The following is a 6,159-nucleotide window of genomic DNA, read 5'->3' as shown; positions in this document are numbered from 1 at the left end:
CTGGTTCAGGTCACTGGTAACCTAAAGATATTACAGCCTAATGGCTGGTTTGTGACCCACATGAAATGAACTGGAATTATTTAAATCCATGGAAATAGGTGTCCATTTCACAAAAAGGAAAAAAAAAGAGGAAAGAAGAGACAGGATAGGACTAGCAGGCTTCCTGTAACCTGGTAGCATTAATAACAGGCAGTAACTATTGAATTGTAGTAGAGATCGGACTATCTTTCTGTTTCAAATGGTGGTCATATAAGAAAGCAGTAGCAGAAATAAAGCAGTTAAAGTGCAGGAAAGATGTAGGAAAAACAGAGAAAGAGACAGAGAGAGTGCTGTGTTTGTTTATGTATTGTCTGATATGTGTACAAACAGAAGACTTCAGTCTCAAGGCCTGTCAGTTCAGCACCTTTCACGAGCACAAAATGTCATGTACTACAAGCTGATGAAATAAAAGACAAAGGTGTCAAAGGAACCATTACACTATATTCTAGCAATGATCAGAGGATCAACAGCTTCCCTTCTAGATTGACACTATGTTAAACTATGCCTGGATATTTGGCCTGTACCTCTTCTTACCTTCCCTGGTTTTATACCAAGTGTAGAACTTAATTTATAACAACAGCCTCACACTCTGTCAAGTGGAAGAGAAATGAAATACTAATATTTCCTTTCTAACTAATATTTGGCCTCTTTTTCAATAGACAATATGGTTGTATGCATTCACGTGCATTAGGAGGCATACTGTTTCTTTTGCTACTGAAAATAAAGGGTGTGCATTTACTCACCATATGGATACAGTGAGTAGTAACAGCAGGTAGAATAATACCTTGCACTGAGAGGGCTGCTCAGAGCAGAGAAAGCAATATGTGAAAATACCACTGCTTCTAATTCACATCGCCCTGCATATTTGGCTAACAGCGTATTTCTTACATCAACAGAGCCTTCTGTACTTATAGATAATTGCGGGAAAGCTGCACATCTCTGCTATCATGGATTGTGATGGCCTCAGAGATACTAGAATGTGGTATCCTCTAGCATAGTCCACTCACACCAGCTAATAAATGATGAAAATTTCCTGAGACTAAACATCTGAAAGATGTCCACTGCAGTGCTTCTAACTTAAAATGTCAAAAGTAACTTGAAATGACATTCTAAAATTATATTCCAATTAAAAATCTCTGGGTTTGGTTAGTGAACTTGAATAATACGCACAGAGGAAAAAAATATATATATATTTTTTGCCATTACAGCAGTCTTTACAACCACAACTGCTGCAGCAGCAGCGTCCATTTGTTGAGTCAGGTTACCACATTCAGCCAAAATTAGATTAAATGGCTCTAAAAAGTTTAGATACTTTCTTTCCTCACAAATGTTTTCACTAGCTCTCAAACCTGCAACAGCTTTGATTATTCAACCAACACAGGCTAATTGCCTACAGGTCTCCCTGTATTACACCACTTACATAAATACAGTCACCAGTCTTCAAAGAGTGGTGACTTAGCTTTTACAGGACCTAAAGTGAAATAATATGTAGCTCACTCTTTCCCAGGCGCACCTTTTTCCTGCCAATCTCCTGGCAGGAGATTTCCCCAAACCTTTCCAGAAGCACAGCCATAATGCACAGCTGTAATGATGGTCGACTGCTGCGCAGAGCCTCTCACCACTGACCCCCAGCTTCCCACCCTCGTGGGGCTGCCTCTGTGGCTCGTGTCTTCAGCAAGAAGCCCTAAAAGATCCTTCCATTTTAATTACATCAGGTAATACAAATCTAACCACCAGTAATTGGACAGATGCTATTCCAAGGGCTCTGTTGCATAAATGGCAGCCTGGAAAAAAAAGAAGAAAAATAGCGATGATGCAACTAACCCCTTCCCACTGTGGTCACGACCATTACACACAATAGGAATATCTTGCCACTCCTACTATGTCATCTCACATACCTGAATCCACTCGTGTGGCTTAACCTAGCAGTTTACTTAATCACACCATCAGAGTCTCAGTTTCATGATTTCTTCATGACCAGTCATTTTGGGGGGCTCAGGTAGCTCTTCTGAACTTTTTCTCAGTTTTCTGTGGTTCTTTCAGCTGTTATCCTGCAGGCAAAAGGCTCTAAAAACCTCTAAAATCCTACACTAGTTTTTTTTTTGCTTTTTTTCTTTATTTTTCTGAAACTTACAGGATATTTTAAAGTAAAAGAAGAAAAGGAGAGAGAGGCACTCTCCTGTTGATAAAAAGTCACTGTAGAAGTTCTTCTGTACTTCCCTCTTCAGTATGATCTGCAGCAGTTCCGCAACTTTGCCTGAAGTTTAAAAAAAAAAATGTGCAGAAAGAGATTAAAATGGGTCACTATGCATTTTTACAGCTGATCAGCACAAAAATTAGTGTTAAATTCCAGCTCTTTCTATTGTTGTGATATACAGAAAGGATATAAAGGGCACCATTCAGATTCACCAAGTCACTGAAAAATTGCATGCCCCAGATTGCTATATAGATGCTATACACACCAGAGCTGGGTAATGGGGTTCATAGAAAAATAAATCTTAAGTGAATCTTCACCAAAAACTCAAGCTTGCAGTGTATTTTCTTTCTGTACTTTTGCATGCAGAGCTTCTCTCCAGTCAGCTCTCACCAAGGAAGCACTATCCAAACTCTCAGAGATGCAGAATAGTAATGACTGTGTACAACCACAACCCTGTAAAATTTCAAGACCAAAGGTGCCTAGGTATATTTATGCTCTCACCTATTAATTAAGAGACAAATGTTCAAGGTTTGCCACTTGGACAAGAACTTAAAAAACCTTAAAAATACCTTACATGCTCCAGCAATGTTGCATTGGAGTGGTGGGGGGAGGCACAATTTGACACATCCATCAGATGGACATATATTAGATGGGTATTTCCAATAATCTCATAGGTTTTATGAATCATAAGTAGTCAGGAAGACATCTGATTAAGTGTATTTATTCCATCATAAAACCCATCCGTGTAAAAAGGCAAAAGCCACTTCATCAGCCAAACATCATTTTTCCCCAGTCTCCCTTCACACCCCTCTGCATTCCTAAGACAGACCTCATGAAGTCTCAGGTAATTTTATCTTGCACAAGGAATATCAGCCTATAGGTACACCAGACTGAAAACATACTGTACTGGGGACACCCCCTGATACTTCCTTCCACCCGCTCACCCACACCTACACAAACACAGACACTTTGGTACTACCTCAGTGGTGCTGCTTAGCCATCAGCCCCCTGGCCTGTGCTAAAAGTCCAAAGGAAAGAAGATCCCTTGTATTGAAGAACCTCTCATACCTGACCAAGATTCTCAAAACAAGTAACAGGATTTAAATTTTTTTCAGTGATGTGTCAGAAGTTACCCAATCTCTTTGGGGAATATCAGTTTAATGGTTTGATACTGGAAAAAGGAATAATCTGATTTACACATGGTCCAGGGCTTGAACAATCAGAACTATGCCTCACATTTAATCAAGAAACAAAGGGGAAGCCAGTGCTGTCTCTGGGAACAGATATCAACACTGCTCCTCTGACCAGGTATGCTGCTACTTGCTGAACCCTGAGATACCCTTTATGGCTCATTGCAGCCAAGCAAGCCAGAGGTGGCAAAGGCTTACGTAATGCCAGAAGATTGTGCAGCTGAATGACAATTTTGCAGCACCCATGCCTAGTAGAGAAAGGAAAAGAAATGCTTGACCAGCTCAAGTATCCTGCCCTCACAAAACAGCCCAGACCTAAAAGGACACCCAAGTCTGTGAATCCCAGTAACAAAATACAGGCTCTTCCATTCAAACAATGGTAGCCCTGAATCTATGGACAGTTAACCCGAAGGGCAAGCACACTTGTACATCTGCCATATCTGACTTTTCATTAATTGTTTTTCCACCTCTCCATGTTTAGAGGTATCTGCTGTAGGGGGTCCTGACCCTTTAGAAAGGGGACATGATAACTAGATGCTAAAGGTTGGTACACGGATGATGAGCTCCCACTTGAATAAGGTGAACAGAAAAGGAGCTTTCTGAAGGCTAAGCACTATCCTGTCTCTCAGTTTTGGGTACTGACCTGACGGGTTTTACATAGAAGACAATCGGATCATTAATCTCCACCTGTCTCTGAACAGTGTATTGTCACTATGTACATAGTAGATGTTGCTCTGTGCTTTACCACTTCAATCCACTCATGAGTATAGCAACAGGGAAGTTACAGCTTTCTCTTCCTGCCTATTATATACACGCACCTATAAACACAGCAATACACACACATACACACATATAAACAAATAAGTGAAGGTATACAGCTGCATAAAAATTCACAGTAAGACTCACAATCAAATGGAAAATTTGCAAAGGCTGTAAACGTAACATGCAGACTAACTAGACGTACAACAAAAGACTTCTGAACCTTTATCAAATACAAATTAGCAGGAATACATTTGAATTGTTAAGACGAACATTGCTTTTCAAATAGTTCGTAACTATTTCCTCCTTAGCATAAAGACGGGAAAAATATTGTTGCAGCTCCACCTAGTGGAAAACGGCAGAAAAGACAGCGGCGAGCCACAGGCCCGGGGGGCCGCGAGCCCCGGGGCCGCGCTCCCCACAGCGGGCGGGGACAATGGAGTAGGCCCCGGCGGGCGGGGGCACCCGGCCCCGCTCTGTTCCCACTGCCCGGCTCCCACCGGCTCTGATCCATCAGGACCAAACGCTCGGGGTTCAGGCGTGCAGGATGAGGTTGCTGGTTATTTCTCACAGCTCGTTCAGGGAACGCCACCCGTTGATATCGGCGGGGTCATCCATCAAAACAAACGATAAAGTTGTCACATGTGTGTTATATATGTTCTTTGAATCAAAAGGAGTCTGAATTTCCATATGCACTCGGAGTTTTCCTATGGCCTCTGCCAAATTAAGGAGGTTTACTGCATACACGTTTTACTGCAGTATTAATTTGCACTTCTGTAATATATTTAATTGCTTCAGAATTCTTTCCAAGCAGTAACGTAGCAGTATTGTATATGCAATGAGACAGAGATAGGCAGGATGGACACTGAAATGGATGTCTCATTCCTGGAGGCGCTGGATGGAGCCCTGGGCTGCACCATCTCATAGTTGGCAACCCTGTCCATGTCAGGGGGGTTGGAACCAGATGATCTTTAAGGTCTCCTCCAACCTAAGCCATTCTATGAAATTTCCCTGTGCTTTATCATCTTTTACTTTTGCCTGACTCTCTCAAGATGACATAATGGGAGAACTGTGGTGTCACACACCTCCACACTGCATGGAAGAACTGTAAAACAGTAAGCAGGCAAAACAAACAAACAAAAATAACCTCCAAACCCTTTCAGTGTGTTCTAGGTGTTACACTCTACAGCAGTATTCTTTTCTAAAAATGTTAATACAATTGAGTGTTCTCACTTGAAACCCCTGATTTATTTTCTTTTTATTACTTACTTTTCAAACATTTTCTTCCTGCTGCTTTCTCAGGCAGTCTGAATTTCATTGTTGCCCATTAAAAGGATCCATCTTTTTACAAGTCAGAGCACTCTGTTAAGGCCCACTGTATAAGCAACATCTATTCCTTCTGTTCCCCAGTTGCTCTACTGTTCAGCTCCTTTGTACCTCAAGTGACAGCCAGAGCTGACCTTACATTTTGCAGGGCTCTAAGCTGCTGGGCTCTGAGGACAAGGGCTTGAACATCCAATGCCCCAGCCCTGCTGCCAGAGGTAATCCGACACTGAGCTGTTTGCTCCTGCTGGAGGAGGAGATATGAAAGAGAGACCTGTGAACAGAAGAGATATTAATGGACAACAGGCTGCAGATGAGGAGGGCTATACTGCTTCTGCTTAAGTGTAGCATATCCACGGATTATCTTTAATTTAAAGCAGCAGTATAAATCATTTCATCATACAAACAATTTCCTTCATTCCAAAATATGTACTGTGTATTCTGTACAGTAGTGAGAACAATTGTAATTTTGTGCTCCTTACAAAAATGTTTGGTACTGTATAGGGTAAAAATGAAAAGAAAAACCTTGCTGCATGTGGTTTAAATAGTGAAAATATTTAGTCAGATGTTGAAACCGAAGCTTCCAAGTGGTTCTGTTACAGCTAATGGGACAGTTTGCAGACTTCAATTCATCATGGGAGTATATATTTG

The 6,159-nt window shown here is 41.4% G+C and overlaps 1 long non-coding RNA gene across 1 annotated transcript; it reads right to left on the bottom strand.

The window, feature by feature from the left end:
* LOC110394653 lies at window positions 1,295-4,593 on the bottom strand. The gene is made up of 3 exons (XR_002435776.1): window positions 4,070-4,593; window positions 1,938-2,296; window positions 1,295-1,823 (listed from the first exon to the last, which is right to left on the bottom strand). It is a non-coding gene; the product is annotated as an uncharacterized LOC110394653 (long non-coding RNA).

Source organism: Numida meleagris, chromosome 2 (genome assembly GCF_002078875.1).
Source record: "Numida meleagris isolate 19003 breed g44 Domestic line chromosome 2, NumMel1.0, whole genome shotgun sequence".
Lineage (NCBI taxonomy): Eukaryota > Metazoa > Chordata > Aves > Galliformes > Numididae > Numida > Numida meleagris.
This window is presented reverse-complemented; position numbering and strand designations above follow the sequence as displayed.